The sequence below is a fragment of the Globicephala melas genome, chromosome 4 (assembly GCF_963455315.2).
Source record: "Globicephala melas chromosome 4, mGloMel1.2, whole genome shotgun sequence".
In the NCBI taxonomy this organism is placed as follows: domain Eukaryota; kingdom Metazoa; phylum Chordata; class Mammalia; order Artiodactyla; family Delphinidae; genus Globicephala; species Globicephala melas.
In genome coordinates, this window is record NC_083317.1 from 102121496 (window position 1) to 102140562 (window position 19067).

Sequence of the window (19067 nt, forward strand, 5' to 3'; positions counted from 1 at the left end):
TATAAAGTAATTTCCATTAAAATCAAACCTATTGTTTTCATACTTAAAGTTCACAAAAAAATGTTATTTCCTTAAGGAGTAAACTCAGGTAGAATCATGAATGAAAGAACTTTGGATCATGCCATAGCCATTTTTGAAATATATCTTCATGCAACTTTTGTGATACAGTGATGTGTTAGTGGTCTCTGCATATGATATTGAACTGAATTTAAAATAAAGTTAACAATAATCCTCTGCTTAAATTTGGGTTATTGGAGAGTCTTAGAAAAGCAGATCATGAAACACAACCCTTCAAACTCCAGAAACCACAGGTTAAGAACAAACATGAGATAAAAAACAAAACCTAAAATATTTATCTACTATGTGTTATACATGTAATATGTAGAAAAGGTTTATATGGAATTTATTTTTCTAAACTGAAGCTTATGACATGACTAATAGATAAAAATTGGAAATATCTTCACATTATTTTAATTAACAATAAATATGCTTGTTAACAATAGCTTCAAGGCAAGTAAAATTAAACAAATTATATCACATTGTATTGATAAAAGAACTCAGAGCAACATTTGTCAAATCAGTTACCTGGTATAGATCTTTTATTATTAATTCTATTGGTTCCATCTTGACATTTAGAAATATTATAGCCAAACTTCAATATTATTTTTATGAAAATCTAGATATCTAGGAATTCCAGATAATTAAGAGCTGGCCTATTAAATATTAAATCTCAGAGAGAAGGTGCATGATTCAGAAACCAAAATAGGTATCAATTCCTGAAGATGAGTTTAAAATAAAGCTGAAGATCTGATTAAAGAGATTAGTTGTAACTGAATAGTAAAGAGAAGTAAAGTGCTAATACAAGCTTATTTTAGAAATTGGCATTTTCATTGAAAGGCGTTAATACTAAGTTGCTGGTTACATAGTCTTTATTAGAAGACTATGAAATTTTCCTATCTATTTAATCTAAACTTACTTGAAGTAATTATCTGTAGTTTTTCTTAATATTCTCAGTAATCCTATTAAATATCTATATAGGTTATCATATAATATTAAATCTGATTTTTAAATCAGTTTAGCTGTTATTCAGGGTCTTGGAAAGTGTGAGAAAATCAGAACATGTCAGCGTTGAAGGAATTCTAGAAATCAAATTGACTAATTTCTACAAAATTTGCCAGAATTATTATAATTTGAAGATTCATATCCATGATTAAAATTTAGAAATCATATTATATTAAAAATATGAAATATTACTACTGTTAATTTAGCATAAAGTATGATATGTCTCTTTATTCAATTGTCAAATGTGTATTCAGTAAGTAGTTTTAAAGTCAGCTGATGTTGTAAGACTGATTTCCAAAAAGACTATAATATTCCACATTCACACTAGCAATATATGAGCGCCCTTTTCTCTACATATTTACTAAAAAAAATTGTTATAGTTTTTTCAGTTTTACTTCTGTGAAGTGATTACTTCTTTTTAGAATAACTTGCATTTTCTTATCCCTTTGAATGTAAACAAGCTTCTAATTCCATATAGAATTAGACCAAACCAATAGGTTTGTACTTTTTGAACATTCACTTATTTATTCATTCAACAAAATACTTTGAGTTCCTCATATGTGATATTATCACAACCAAAATCAACATGTTACTGAGTTGAGACAAAATATAAATAAATAATACACACATAGAAATACAGATATAGATAGAAATAGATTTAGTAATAAGTATTAATGAAAAAATAAGGCAGATGATTGGGATATGCAATTTTAAATAGAATAATCAGAGAAGGTGTCATGGAGAATATGACTTTTGAACAAAAACCTGAAATGATATAGGGAGGAATATTCCATATTGAAAGAAAAATTGATGCAAAAGTATTATTCAAGGACCATGTCTAGTTGGAGGAATTGTGAGGATGTTAACTGAGAGAAAAAAAAAATCACAAAGGTGAGTTTACAGAAATAAGGAGAGCAGATCATGGGAAGCCTGAAGGCCACAAGAGTCTGAATTTACTCTGTTTTACATGGGAAGCCACTGGAGAGTTTTGAGGAGAGGCATACAATGATTTGACCTATGTTTAAGAAGAGATCATTCTGCCTAAGGTATTGGGCACAAACGGTAAGGAGACAAGTTATAACATAAAGGAGGGATAACAGAGTTTCAGAACTTCATAGAGTTAGATGGTGAGAAGTGGTTGGATTTTGAGTATATTTAAAAAGGAATGCCAACAGATTTGCTGACATGATTTGTGTGTTTAAGAGAAAAAGAATAGTCAAGGATGACTATAAGATTTCTGACCTGAAGATATGAAAGAACAAATTAGACATTTATTGAGATGGAGAGAATGACCAGAGGAGGTTTGCAGGGGAAGACAAGGGGTTTGATATTAGGCATAGTAAGTTTACGATATATTTTAGATATACAAGTGGAAATATTGAACAGATTTTATATATATATATATATATATATATATCTGGGATTATGTAGAGGACAACATTAGATACATAAATTCTGAAGTCATCAGCATACAGATGACATATAAAGCCAAGTAAAACAGACAAACTCAACTAATAAGTGAATGCAGATAATGATAAATTACCACACCCTGATCATTAAAAGTTGAAGAGTTTGGGGAAATGCAGGGAATTCAGTGCAAGTGAATGAAAAGGAACAGTCAGTTCAGTAGAAGGAAAACCAGGAGAATGTGGTATCCTGGAAACCAAATGCAGAAATGAATGTGTCTGATAACCCATGTGAAATGTTTCCAGTGAGTAAGATGAAATGGAATAGATTCTCACATTTAGCAAATTAAGGGCCTTGGTGTCCTGGATAGTAGCAGCTTTGACAGACTACAGGAGACAAATGCCTATCAACAATTGGTTCAAGACAGACTGGGAGAAGAATTGAAACTTCTTTGTGGAATTCTGATATAAAGACAGCATAGAAATCAGCATGGCTTGAGGAGATTATAAGATCAAGAGAATCATGTTTTCTCAACCTGACCCCAAGGAGACATGGGCAAGCTTAGCTGGTGCACCACCATACATTAGAGTGAAATTTTATTAATAAGGGAAGTTATACAGAAATTGTGGTAAATTCACATGAGAATATATTATACAAAAGTTAAAAGGAATGGATTCAGAAGAATATATTTATGGAAATAGAACACATATAACATCTCTTTGAAAGAGAAAATTATGAAATAAAAAACATAAAATAGTGAGGGGAGAGGGTGGAAAAAGAGAAGAAAAGACAGGATTATCATTTTTTTCTTTAGAACTATTAACTTTAGATTTTAACCTCAAAGTTTCTTATTTCATCCTGTGGTTTTATTTCATATATATGTGTATATAATATATATATGTATTTATGTATATATATGTAAGTATTTATATTTGTATGTACATATATGTATATTTTTGCTTCAAACTTTTTAAGCAAAAAAAAATTACACAAAAATTTGAGATCTCATTCGCACTCATCCCCAGTTCCATTTCTTCATTAATATCCCTGAGAAAACTACCATAATCAGTTTAACATGTATCTTTCCAGTTTCTGACTTTATATTTTTGCCAGATATAAATATATTCAGAAACAATACATACACAGTTTTTGTGTGTATGTTTCTGTGTGTCTATTCTCATTAACCTACTTTTCTATCTAACATTATATTTTTTCTATCGCTGGTGTTAATATAAAATAATGTCTCCCATTTTATTTGCCAGATAGTAGTCCATAACATAAATACTTGACATTTCAGCTATATATTCCCTGAGAGACATTTAGGTTGTTCCTAATTGTGTGCTGGCCAGTTGTTAAATATAACCTTCTGTTGCTATGGAATGTGGAAGTCTTCTTGCCCCCAGAGCTTCCAGTTCGTGTATGGTGCCTGTTTAATGGTCAGAAGCACTCTGTGATGATGTTCCATATTAACCCCATTTTACTGATTAGGAAATAAGGCTCAGAGAAATTAAATAATTTTTCAAGATTATCAAGGTGATATGTGGGGAGCCAAAATTTGTATATAGGTCTAGGTCATTCAAGAAATGGTGTTCCAATCAAAGCATTGTGTATTATATACCTGAATCACAGAATTAAATCATCATACCATTTATTTTCCCACATTTTCACAAAGCAAATTATTTTCCTAAACATATAATTTATAACAATGATGAATACCATTCCCCAAATAAGCTAAAATCCAAATGATAAAAGATTTTATTTACAAAAGGAGATAATTTTTGAAAATATTTTTACTTAGTTTAAAGGTTACAAAGAAAGATATATTTTGACATAAAAATGATAGACTGTTTCTAACTCAGTTTAAGACAATCAAATGATAAAGAAATAAACTCATGGGATTGCTACTGGGTGAAGGCAACTCAAGTTCATCACCTTCAGGTCACAGATTTGAATATTTCCAAGCCTGATGCTGACTGAAAATCACTGCCTTCTGACAGCTATGTGCCCTTATTTTCTTTTCATCACAAAACAGTCAGAATCAGCACTTTCATATCTGCATAAAAAGTTTCAGTTAGAAAATAAAAGATAAAATGAGGGTCAGATCTTTTCCTCTCAAAACCATAAAAGTTTCTCTCAAAACTAGAGAAAAAAATGTGTTAACAATTAAGAAGAGTTCCATTTTTGAATAATAGAAAAAAATGTTTAGGCTGTATACATGTGTTGGGGGTGGGACGTTTATGGGGGTGGAGAGAAATCCTGTACAACAATGAAAACAGGTAAAAGCTAAATTCACCCAAAAAGAGATTGTTACAGACCTGAAAATCTTCCATGTGAACATTTTCTAAAACCAGAGATTCCCTCACTCTTCCATCATATTCACTTTCATCAGAGAAGTTGTCAGGATGTAACCAAATTTTTCCTTTAAAGAGGCATTAAGGTGCAGGTGGATATCGACTACTTTTTTCATAGAGTAAATGTGCTACAAATTTCTTGTATATATATTTTCAGGAACAGTTTATTATTTAGATATGTAAGATATATAAGGCATTGAGCATAGTCAAAGTAAAACTTTTAAAGTATTATCAAAATGAAACATTTTCATGTTAACAGTTTGAAGCTGGCCCTAAGATATCAATACAGACTTTTCTATAGATAAATTTCATTTCCTTTTTAAATCACCCTTATTTTCAAATGTATACAAATTTCTTTAAACTAATACACATTTAAGAATGCTTTTCATTCATATAGAATGGGTATTTCCTAAAAAGTGATGATCCCTTTAAATGCTGCTAATTAAGGCAAAAACAAGGAGAACCTATTTGCTACATATATGACAAACAATTTGGATAGCAAATAAATAACTCACGCAAATCTACAGGAAATAAAGTAGTAGAAAAGGTAAAGTAAAATAGCACAGATATTCCACAGAAGAGAAAATATGAATGGCCAATAAATACGATGATCAATATCATTTGAATTCAGGACAATGCCATTTAAAACCACAGTAAGAAACCATATCAAACCTATCAGCCTGGCAAAGTTAATAGGTTAGGCAATGACAAGAAGAGTCCAGGATACAGCACCAGAAAATTTCATTCATTGCAGATGAAAGAGAACCTTAATAGAGTCACTTTGGAAAACAATTTCATATTACCTAGTAAAACTTATTAAGATCAGACCCTGAGCCAGCAAATTCACAAGTCTATAACCTAGAGAAACCCTTGTTTTTGTTAACCAAGACCTGTACAAGAGTGACCATAACAGCAGTGCTTGTAATAACAAGAAACTGGAAACAACTGAAATGCATTTTGAAAGGAGAATGGAAGAATGAATAGTGGTATATCCATAAACAGAATACTGTGCAGCAGTAGAAATGAATACACTATGTCCTATACATTATTATAATTGCCTCTCAAAAATATAATGTTGAGTGATAAAATAAGTCTCAGAGGAATACTAAATGTATGATACTACTTAAATAAAACCTCAAACTTGCAAAATTAACAATATGTATTTTACTAATCAATACACATGTAGTAAACTATAAAGTAAAGCAAGGGAATGATAACAACATTCAAATTAGAGATTATCCTTAGATTAAAAAGTGTGGGATCTGATTGTCAACTTTACAGAAGGACTTTCAAAGACCTTGGTGATATCAGTATCCTATCTCTTAATCACTTTCAAAAATAAATATATAACAATAAATGAATATGTACAACCAAATAAATGAAAAGATGAAAAGTAAAGATGCTTCACAGGGGCCATAAGAGAGGTAAACTAGGAGATGCTTTGGTTTCCCTTTCTAAAGGCAAGAGGGAGCCATTTCTTTGTTGCATGAAGAAACTAAAAGAAAAGCACAAAGGGACAAAAGAAAGTTCATTAATAGTTTCATGAGTGAATTTTTTTTTTTTTTTTTTTTTTCGGTACGCGGGCCTCTCACTGTTGTGGCCTCTCCCGTTGTGGAGCACAGGCTCCCGACGCGCAGGCTCAGCGGCCACGGCTCACGGGCCCAGCCGCTCCGCGGCATGTGGGATCTTCTCGGACCCAGGGCACGAACCTGCGTCCCCTGCATCGGCAGGCGGACTCTCAACCACTGCGCCACGAGGGAAGACCCATGAGTCAAGTTTGATGGCCATACCTGTCCCCAGCAGGAAGAGAATTCATGGTATCAATGATGGCTGTTGAGAATCAAAATGGTGGGGAGCAGGGAGGAGACTGAAGGGAAGGATACTGATAGCATGTATGCAAAAGTAAACTAATTTGCCTACATACCAGTAGCTGATTTTTATACCAATAATTTCTCTATAATTATTATAAAATGCTTTAAATGCTTAGTTTCAAAGACATATAAATGTCTTACACACAGACCAGCAGTTGAAAGAATTGTAAATCGTTGGATAATGATCTCAATCTAGCTCCCTCCCTTCACCCGAATAGAACGCTTCAACCACCAGCAATTATTTCTTGGACTTGAGCTTTTCAGGAAACAAACAGCAAATCATGATCAATAGCGGGGGAAAAAAAAAAGATGTAAATGTAATGCTGTCACTGATAAATTCTGTAAAAGGTGAATTTATTCCACCTTTCTACCTATAATTACTTGTCAGTTAAATGAGATTATATGAGATCATATCAAAAAATCTCCTCCATTATCTTTGATTAATTCTAATGTCTTTGATTCCATAATAATTTACATGACATACTCTACTTTGGTAAATGTGGGGAATGTATCTACAAATGTCTTAGAAATTCAGTCATTTTAATCATAAAACTTAACTTTCATTTCTTTCTATCTGCTAAGCCTTACCTAACCTTTTCTTTGAAAAAACAAGTCCCTAATGAGACACACTGAATTCATTCCACTTCTATAAACAAAGATTAAGGAATGTTAAAATTATTGATTTATGTATGAATTAATATAATACCACATCTACAGATAGCAAATATTATAGTTATTGGTGTAAGAAATGAGCAATTTGCAAGTACCATTTCAAGATGAAATTTTAAGAATAATGAAATCCTCATATTCATGATCGACTTTCTACCATGAGGAGATAATAAACCTTGCTTTATTCTACTCCTATTTAAAGTTTATCTTGCCCTCTAGAAGTTATCCTGTACCTTGCTGAAAAGCTTTACTGCCAGTTTTAAGCCTGAAATGAAAGATGCATGATCAGAATTTTGTAGCTGCCTTAGGTTCAATTCAATATGAAGATCATAATATAGATTTGTTTAGAAGCCAATTACTGAAGTGGATTAGTTTCTTTACCTGGGAGGGTCAGTGAATATTTCAAATAGAAGCTGAATATAGTTTCCTTTTAACTTCCCGCTCCCCCTAAAATGTTGTGGCACTAAAGGTGAAAATATCCAGTTCGGATTCCATAAATGGCACCCAATTCTTGTGCACAGCAGAACAATATGTCACTAATCAGCAAAGCAGACATGTGAATAATGCTCGGACTTTGCCTTTTATAGGAAAGACAGTTTCATTTGATAAATAACGCAAGGAATAGAAAGGAAAGGCTGAAAGTAAAATATCTTTATGCTTATTGCAGAATGGAATAGCGCCAATAAGTAGGTCAATTCTGTTATCTTCAGCCTCCCTCCTCTGTACATCCATGGATTTTAATGGACGGCAGTGCTGAGGCCACCATCATTACTGCAATCAGGGAATAGTGGGCAAGGCATGGCCAACTGAAATAGAGAAATTGTTTTCTGGAGCTGTATATTTGGTATATTCGTAAGAGCATTGGCCTAAACAAATTCTCTATGGGGAGTTCATCTTTTTATTTCTCACTTAAATTGAAAGCAAATGCTTTATTTTAAAAATCAAAGCCCTTACAGGATATGTTGATCAAGATCTAAAGAAATATTATTTAATATCTAACAGAAATGATTAACTCATATATCACATAATAAACTCACTAAGTCATTTTTGACAACCAAAACCTGCCTCATCTTTAGTTTGATGTCCTTTTAAAAATATACCTTTGTAGAAGATATGAAGCACAGCATACTGTAAACTTATTCTACTCTTTCTCTTGAAGTTTTCCATATTTCTTGAAAGTAGATTATAAGAGGGAGGGCATATATGGATAATGGGAAAGAGCTGACAGGAGAGATTAATCAAATATAAAAATGCCTTGTAGATTTTTATATGGCAAGTACAATATGTCACGATTGAGATTTATAATTTTACTAAGTTGAAATAAAGCAAGTTCTAAAAATTTACCAACAACTGTATGGTATATTTTATTTTCTATTCTTTGGCAAGAAGAAGCAAGATTTCCTATGACATAATTTAAACATTTGCATACTATTTATTATAAGAGTATCTTTTCAATATGTATTAGCACACTTAATTTTCAAAAAATTTTATAAAATAAATGTATTCATTCATACTTTACAAATGCAGAAACTAGGGTTGACATAATTGAAGTCCCGTAGCTGGCAGATGGAAGAGCTAGGATGTGCTTTCTGTCTCCAAAATAATTTTTTTCCAGTTGCCAGCATTTCAAATTCAGCAAGTTTTATATTCAGTCTTATCAGTAAAAACCATCTCAACTCCAAGATTAAAAAGAAATGTACAGTAATTATATTTTTGGAATATGGATGTGTAAAATTATGTTATACATATAGCACAATAAAATACAGCTATTTCTTTCTAATCTCTCTTTTGAGCCTCTACTTAGGGAAAAAAAAAGGGCTATAATTGGACAAGCTTTAAATTTGTGACTCTCAGCATTACCAGGTTTTAATGTTCTCTATTACAGTATTGATTCTTTCCAATACAAATGCAGACACTCACATTGAATTCCATAGTAGAACTTCCTATGGAGGTTGCTATCTGGGTGTCAAAGAGTCTAAATCTATGTACACTGGGCATTATGTTCTCTGGATGGGGATGTCCACATGTGTCATTCTCTAGCTCTGAGTAGAAGTATAAGTGGGTGCCCTGGACTAGGTCCTCCAAACCATGATCCCTCTCCTCCTGCCTTTAGATGCTTAATGGCAACAATTCCTCATCTCCTGCCATACCACTGCTCAAGGTCATCAGGACCCTGCCTGAGCAGATCTTCCAAATGACTCCTGTGAAACAGAAGTCTGATCAATAATTCCAAGCTCCTGACCAGGCCACACAGGAATACCTGGATCCTGCACACAGGATCTGGGAAGCCAGGAGCTTATAGCCAGCCACTTCACACCACTGCTGCTCTATCCTTCCTTTCTTGCCAGACATGCCAACTGCAGGGCTCCTCCCAGAGTCCTGGTTCTCAAAACTGGTTGATCATTGGAATCATTCAGGCAATAAGAAACACCAACCGCCACCCGACTGTCCAAGACTGATTTAATCAGATTCTTTACCATCAGAAAAACTAAATTAGAATTTCAGTGTATGGGAAACACAACATTGGTATTTTTAAAGATTATCTAGCTGATTTTAGTGCATAGCCAGGATCACTATCCTATAGGCCCGTGGCCTTCCCTGGGCTGTTTCTAGGGAGTCATCACATTAGTCCTCCCCACCCCATGTTCAAGTGGCTGCTGCTTCTACAACTGCAGAGTTTAGATAAGACAAAAAGTTTTCCATATACACAACATGGTCTAAACCAATTTTTCACATTTCACCTACTTAAACACATTTAAGAGTGTGTGTGTGTGTGTGTGTGTGTGTGTGTGTGTGTGTGTGTGAATCTCTGTGTGTTACATCTGGTTTATGTGAGTAAAACTTGCAGATAACTCAAAAGATGACTGTGGCCATCTATGTATGGCTTTCCTTGATCTCTTTAGCTTATTGCTCTGAAGTCCCCAAAAACACTTTCCACTGCTTTCACTAGCTTTATTAAACTGAGATTTTTGGTCCAGTTTTCAACCCAAGAAACTTTCCCAATACACTGAGCTTCTACCTTTCTGCCCTGTTCCTCCATCAAAGACATAACGGATTAGGTCTCTTCGCCTACTCTTAGAAATTATCCCACAGTTCACATCTCATCTGTAATCAAGGTCAGTTTCTGGTTGCCCAAGTTATCATATGAAACACTTCCACTCAATTCTTATTTTCTACTACTATCTCTACCTCTCCACATCTTCTTTCCCTTGGAGAGTATTAGACTTTTAGCCTAAAAAAATGAAAAATGTCCTTGTTCTGCAGTCCTTGTAATTTTCCAAGCTGGTACTGTCACTAGTATTTCATATTGCTGTGTTTTAAAGAGGCCAAACTTTTCCTGTATCTCTAAACTTTTTTGGCTATTTGAGTATGAAATGTGTATATAACAATACATACATATAGAGTATATGTACAAATATACATGTAAACATAAATGCAAATAAATAAACATACAAAATGGTTCTCCACACCTGCTTTTATAACAAGAGCAAATAGCATATTATGATAGAGAGTAAGAAAGGGTCCAGATAAATTATACATATTTCTTTTTTTTACTCAATTTGGATTTTCTTTTACTAACCAGTTTATACTTAACTTCTCCATATATATTTTTAAAAAGCAAAATAGCATTGCTTTTATGCCTCTCTCACCCTTTATCCAAAAAAAATCTTTGTAAAAGCAAACACCACTGTAGTCAGTAACTTCATGCTGTTTATAATTGAATCTGAAATAACTTTGACATTCTGAAAGTTCAGGTTAGGAAATCAGCAATTGTTCTGATTGATGGGCATATGGTGTGTGTACACACTCTATGTCCTTCAACAGTATTGCTATTATTACTAGCTGAAGAAAAAAAAAAGACGACTTAGGGCATGAATGAAATTTTCCTGATTTCTTAGAATAATTTCTTTTTTCTAACTGAAGGCTAAGCTGTCAGCAAACTAAGATATGCCATTTATATTAGTATTTATGAGGATATTAGATTTCCTGTGAATTATATATCATAGTATAAATGTATTTTTGTCAAAATGTAATTTAATTGCAAATAACATTTGGCATTTTCCAAGTAGCTTATACTTATTTTGCTATCAAAACAGAAAGTGATCAGAAATATTTTTAATGATATCAAGACAGTTTTAATACAACCTAAAGTCCATTAATTTAGAATCAAGAATTTAAATCTATAATTTACATTTTCTAAAAGCATTTGCAGTTTGATACTGTAAACTGTACTTGAAAGAAAAGCATTAAGGAACTCAAGTACATTATGAGTAACCTTATAGCATTTTGCTTTAGTTGTAACCACATAGGAGATTGTTCTTCTATCACCCTCACTTTAGAATAAAACTAGTGTTCTTTAGAACTGAGAGGATTGTTTGTTTAATCAGTATCATATAATTTAGCTTCTCACATATTGCCACATGTCTAACTAAGTTTTAAACAGTGATTTGGTGAATTGTAGGATTTTTAAAAGCAACACTCTGAAGTGTTTCTGTCTTTAAATGGAAGTACCATTGTCTGTCAACTATTTTCAAGAACTGATCATTTTAATGTACTTGTAATGTTACTGATTAAATATTCTTTAAGGATTGTACATAAAGCTGACTTTGAAATCTTTCTTTAAATTTAATTGCGTAACCATACAAATAATTCACACTTCTTTAGATCCTAATTTCATGTATATATATGTGATTACCACTCTAGTGTAATCTTCAAGAGACATTAAAATGCAAACATATGGTCTTCCAAAATAAAATACATCACTTGGATTTTGTCATTTCCACAAGTTTGTAGTCTTCTATGATAGCTTCTGGGCTAAGCTCGTTAATTACTTCCTGGTAGTATTAAATTCAATATTTAAATTGTAACTGTACCATCATTATACATATATATGCTTTTATTTCAGTGCTGATTCAATAAAGATTTTAAGAGAATGACATTTTTAAAGATTATTTTTTTTCCTCACTGGCATAACATTCTATTTGCTTTTTAACATTTTCCTCTGGGCTTTAAATTTTTTTTTACCTTTAAATATCTATTTAAATAGATTGTTTCTCGTATTAAATTGTTCATCAACTAAATGTGATCTAAGTCCCTTAATACAAACGATATAACTACCTCAGTCAGCAGTGAAGTTTAAGGCCCAGTAGTGTATCAGACAAATATTTCAAATACTTGATTTGACAGAAGATGTCATGATAGTCAAATTTTTATACTTGATTTAAAAAAATCTAGTTTACCAAGCTATTTGGTCCAAAACTCAAGTTTCTATCACCAAAATCTTTATTTTCCCAATTATAATACTATTGTTACCACGATGGCATGTATTATTTGTAACACAGATGCACTTATATTTTGAAATAGCATGTAAGTTGTATTTATTATGTGTCAAACAATTTTCTAAGCACTTTTCAAAAATAATTCACTTAATTCTTATTTGGCAAATAAGAAAGAAAAAGCAAAGAGGAGATTACATAATTTAGCCTAAATCACACAGGTAGATGGAAAATAGAACCAGGATTCCAATCAGGCAAGCCGACTTCAGAGTTTCCCCCTAAGCAGTTCAACACTACACTCTACTGTCTGAAAGAACGTTGTACACCAAAATGAAGCAAACCAGTACTGTCTGCCATGGTTCTAAATTAAATTCTAATCTTCATGTGTTTTGAGACCAGCCAGATTAGATGATTTCAGGCTACACATCCAAGGGAGACACCATCTGTGTTTTCCATTCATCAGTGGTGATTCTGTTGGGTTGCTGTCTCCCCATTGACAATATATTTGGGCTCCTTGACATTTCCTGGCTGGGGTAGGCCAAGTTTACTGCTTATTAATCTTCAACTGAGTGTACAGCCCTGGATTTATTCCCCCAGATTCCAATTCCTGAGAGGCTGTGACACATTAAGTTTAAGTTCACTTTGGCAAATGTCCTCAATTTTCACAGCAAAGTTCAGAGCTCTACTTAATTCATTAGCTACCTACCTATAGTTTGGGAATAAGAACTCCTAACTTTGTTTCCTGTTTACCCAAGCATTTATATTAAAAAAAAATTTGTATCCAGGATATTTGTTATCATAGAGAAATGATATATATCATATATATATCATATATCATATATATAGATATAGATATATAGATATATCATATATCATAGAGAAATGATCTGTATTCCTAGTCCTCCAAAATACAAGAAGCTGGATTTTATTTTAGCTTTCCTTTAAAAGCATGATACTCAAGATCTCCTCACTTTGACCACAGATGCTTGTGTTCAGTCATATTCAATAGAGAAACTTATTAAATATTCCAAGGAAACTTTAAGAATACAAAGGGGAAGGACAGAACCGTTTGCCATAACAATTCATATCAATGTGGTTACTTGGGGTAATAATGTATATCATATCAAGGTTTTCCAATGCAAATTAGAACCCTCAAAATTGTTCATCCTTTCTCTTAAGGTTTAAATATCAGAGAAATCTAGAAAGAAAAGCTGAGAATCCAGTTTATAAAAATTTAAATTAATTCTTCTAACAAAATTAACTAATACCAAAAACCTTTATTTTCATTTCTTAATTTGTACATTTATTCATATACTCAATTTTCAAAATTGTATTATTTACAAGTACTAAATTGCAGTTAAATATTTAACAATATATATGTGGAAAATACTAAACCAAAAAAAAGTTTTGGTTTAAAAACAAAATTCTTTGTCACTAATTAAAGTCAAAGATATCAGAAATCAATAAAAACTAGGATTAATTATAATAATTATTTTATTTATTATTATTTTATTCCAAAAAATTCTGCATTTAAAGAAATTTTTATGACTAATGTAAGAATTTGAATTTTGGATTGGTATTTTAAAATGCTGATTTGACAAACAGATGGAGAGATATATCATGTTCTTGGATTGGAGAATCAACATTGTGAAAATGACTATACTACCCAAAGCAATCTACAGATTCAATGCAATCCCTATCACACTACCAATGGCATTGTTCACAGAACTAGAACAAAAAATTTCACAATATGTATGGAAACACAAAGACCCCAAATAGCCAAAGCAATCTTGAGAAAAAACCAGAGCTGGAGGAATCAGGCTCCCTGGCTTCGGACTATACTACAAAGCTACAGTAATCAAGACAGTATGGTACTGGCACAAAAACAGAAAGATAGATCAATGGAACAGGATAGAAAGCCCAGTGATAAACCCACGCACATATGGTCATCTTAGTTTTGATAAAGGAGGCAAGACTATACAACGGAGAAAAGACAGCCTCTTCAATGAGGGGTGCCGGGAAAACTGGACAGCTACATGTAAAAGAATGAAATTAGAACACTCCCTAACACTGTACACAAAAATAAACTCAAAATGGATTAAAGACCTAAATGTAAGGCCAGACACTATCAAACTCTTAGAGGAAAACATAGGCAGAACACTCTATGACATAAAACACAGCAAGATCCTTTTTGACCCACCTCCTAGAGAAATGGAAATAAAAACAAAAATAAATAAATGGAACCTAATGAAACTTCAAAGCTTTTGCACAGCAAAGGAAACCATAAACAAGATGAAAAGATAACCCTCAGAATGGGAGAAAATATTTGCAAATGAAGCAACCGACAAAGGATTAATCTCCAAAATATACAAGTAGCTCATGCAGCTCAATATCAAAAAAACAAACAACCCAATCCAAAAATGGGTAGAAGACTTAAATAGACATTTCTCCAAAGAAGATATGCAGATTGCCAACAAACACATGAAAGAATGCTCAACATCATTAATCATTAGAGAAATGCAAATCAAAATTACAATGAGGTATCACCTCACACCAGTCAGAATGGCCAACATCAGAAATTCTACAAACAATAAATTCTGGAGAGGGTGTGGAGAAAAGGGAACCTTCTTGCACTGTTGGTGGGAATGTAAATTGGTACAGCCACTATGGAGAAGAGTATGGAGGTTCCTTAAAAAACTAAAAATACAACTACCACACAACTCAGCTACCCCACTACTGGGCATATACCCTGAGAAAACCATAATTCAAAAAGAGTCACGTACCACAATGTACACTGCAGCCCTATTTACAATAGGTAGGACATGGAAGCATTGAAAGATGAATGGATAAAGAAGATGTGGCACATATATACAATGGAGTATTACTCAGCCATAAAAAGAAACGAAATTGAGTTATTTGTAGTGAGGTGGATGGACCTAGAGTCTGTCTTACAGAGTGAAGTAAGTCAGAAAGAGAAAAACAAATACCGTATGCTAACACATACATATGGAATCTGAAAAACAAAAGAAAAGGTTCTGAAGAACCTAGGGGCAGGACAGGAATAAAGACGCAGATGTAGAGAATGGACTTGAGGACACTGGGAGGGGGTAGGGTAAGCTGGGACGAAGTGAGAGAGTGGCATGGACTTATATATACTACCAAATGTAAAATAGATAGTTAGTGGGAAGCAGCCACATAGCACAGGGAGATCAGCTCAGTGTTTTGTGTCCACCTACAGGGGTGGGATAGGAAGGGTGGGAGGGAGATGCAAGAGGGAGGAGACATGGGGATATATGTATATGTACAGCTGATTCACTTTGTTATAAGGCAGAAACTAACATACAATTGTAAAACAATTATACTCCAATAAAGATGCTAAAAAATTTTAAAAATAATTTTAATGGATGGCTTAGAACAATTTACTTCTAAATCTTATTTATGGAATTCTACAACCACACAGTATTCACTGAGAAAAACATTAGCTTAAGATATACAGTATTCATTAACGATTTAAAAAATTCTCAGTCTCACAGACCTCATACATGTATCTCTATTTAAGGGGACTTATTATGGGTGGGTAGGAAGCAATAAATTAGAAGATGAGGATGAATTTTATATTATTAAAATTATTGTAACATGTTTTGGTTAACAGAATGTAGTGTAAGTAACAGTGAGCCAGTTATATGACTAGCCCTCAAGAACTTTGGAGTATCCACGAACTTTCTTGGAAATTTGCCACTACCATGTAAATAAACACCAGCTAGCCTGTTGGATAATGACAGATCCATGATCCTGAACTTTGATGGCCCCAAACAGATGCCAATTTACTGCCGATACATGAGCAAGCCCAACTAAAATCGATTGAGCCTGGCCCAGAGCTAAAGAACTGCCCAGTCATGAACCAAATGAATGGTTACTATTTCAAGTCACTGTTTTGAGATGGTATGTTATATGACAATAACACCTTGAAATCACTTAGCATACTCCAAGCACATGGTAGGAGCACAAAATGGTACCCTTTATTAATAATTTAATGTTACCTAAATGTCCTCTACATGCTAACATTACACCACTCTGTGTTTGGATACTTCCCTGTCTCACCTCTACTTCCATTGCTTTAAATAATACATCTAACTAATTATTTTGTACTGTTAAAAATTATTGATCTAAAGGTACTATGTGTTGCTTTTGCTAATAAGAAAATAAGAACAAATTTTGAGATTAGCATACCTAGCACTAGTGACAATGTATCTTCTGTTATCCATTCTCATTTGACTACAAGTAGACTAAAGTTTGGATCAAAGGGAACATAATCCTTTCCCCTAAAGGATGATTGGGAAAGAATGCCTTTAATATCAGAAGAGAGAGATAAAGTGACCTCTATTTCCTGTATTTATAGTTATTAGTCATATCAACTCAGAATAAAGTTCCATTGAGCAGCAAGGCCTTGTTTATGTACTGTTTTCCTACTGTGATATAGAACATAGAACTCAGAGTGAGGAAGACCTAGGGTTGGAAGGAAGGGATATAATAGAGTCTTTGTCTAAAAGGACTGATGATTTAGTTCAAGTGACAAAATGATATTTGTGGCAATATTAAGGAAAAACATAGGCACCTTTTGAGACAATGGAAGATGAAAAAATTAAGAAGAAAAAGGGGACTAAGTATATTGAATATATATCAACTATAGTATGTAGCTGCTGAAAAGTTAATCTACTAAATCAATCAATTGCCCCATCCATAAACCCCACAAAATGAGACAAATCAACCAGAAAAACCTAGGTAACAGTAATAATATTATCTATATCAATATTACAATATATTATATATACATTATATATATACTGGGGTGGCCTCCATTTTGTGGGTTCCAATATACAAACTAACTTTAATAATATAATAGAAACAAGGGTTCTGTTCCCAATTCCAGTGTGTGTAGTGGGGTGGGGGAGGTAAGCAATTCTCTGTGACACCAGCTGAGTATCCTACAATTGAACTCAACTCTGAAACCATCTAGCTGGAGATAGTGTCAGATCCCACAGGTAAAGCGCTCAGTCTCGTAAGACTTCCCCACACCCCACTTCAGATGCCAACTGCAAGTCCAGATTGTCACTTATGCTTCTGTGCTTCTATAAATCACAGGTTCCCACGACTCTCTCCTCAGGTTGGATTAATTTGCTAGAGCAGCTCAGAGAACTCAGAGGAAATGCTACTTACGTTTACCAGTTTGTTAAAGGACACAGATGAACAGCCAAATGAAAAGCTGCAGAGGGTAAGGTCTGGGAGGGTCCCCAGTTCAGGGGCTTCTTTCTCCTTGGAGTTGTTATGCACCACCCCCCTCCTGACACGCGTACGTGTTCACCAACCTGGAAGCTCTCTGAACCCATTCTTCACTGGGTTTGATGGAGGCTTCATTACATAGGCATGACTGGTTAAATCATTGGCCATTGGTGATTGCTTCAGCCTCTGGCCCCTCTCCCCTCCCTGGAAATAAGGAGGTGGGCCTGAAAGTGACAACCTTCTATTCATAGTTGGTTTCCCTCACAATCAGTCCCCATCCCTGGGTCCTTTCCAAAAGTCACTTCATTAACATGAACCCAATTGTGGTGGAAAGGGCTTGTTATGAAAAATAAGACACACATTTCACCTTTATGGCTCTGAAGTGATCTTAGGAACTGAGGACAAGAGACCAAATATTATGACAAAAAATGGTCCCATTGCTCTTATTGCTCAGGAAATTCCAAAGGTTTGGGGACCTGTGATACAGGAACCATGGAAGAAGACCAAATCATAGGCATGTTTATTATAAATCACAATATCACATATATATATATATAGTGATATATTTATATTAAATATAATATATAAATAAAGTAGCGGGGATGCTAGCTCCCCAAAATACCCTATGTTGATAAAGTGACGTCTGCTAGATGGTAGCAAGCAGAGTGGTGAGAAGAATAAAAATCCTTTCATATTAGAATTGATTGCTTGAGGGAACCTGAATCAGGTGAATAAATCCAAAGTAATGAGACAGCTGTCTTTAGAGAAATTAGACTTGTTCTGTTTGGTCACAGGATTGAAATTAGGACCAAGGATGAAAACTACAGTGAGATAGGATTAAATTTTATGGCAATAAAGAAGAACTTTCTACTATTCAGACACCACAAATATATTCTGCTTTAGAGATAATAAATTCACAGTTTCTACAGTTGTTCAAGGCAAAATTAAATAGTCACTTGGTGGCATCACTGTAGATGTTATCCAAGTGTAAGATGTGGCATTATAGTTAATGTACTTAAAGTACCATACTAGACTGCAAAGTGTATGAAACTAATGTAGAGGGAATCAATTTATTATGGACTTTTTTTTTGGCGGTACGCGGGACTCTCACTGTTGTGGCCTCTTCCGTTGCGGAGCACAGGCTCCGGACG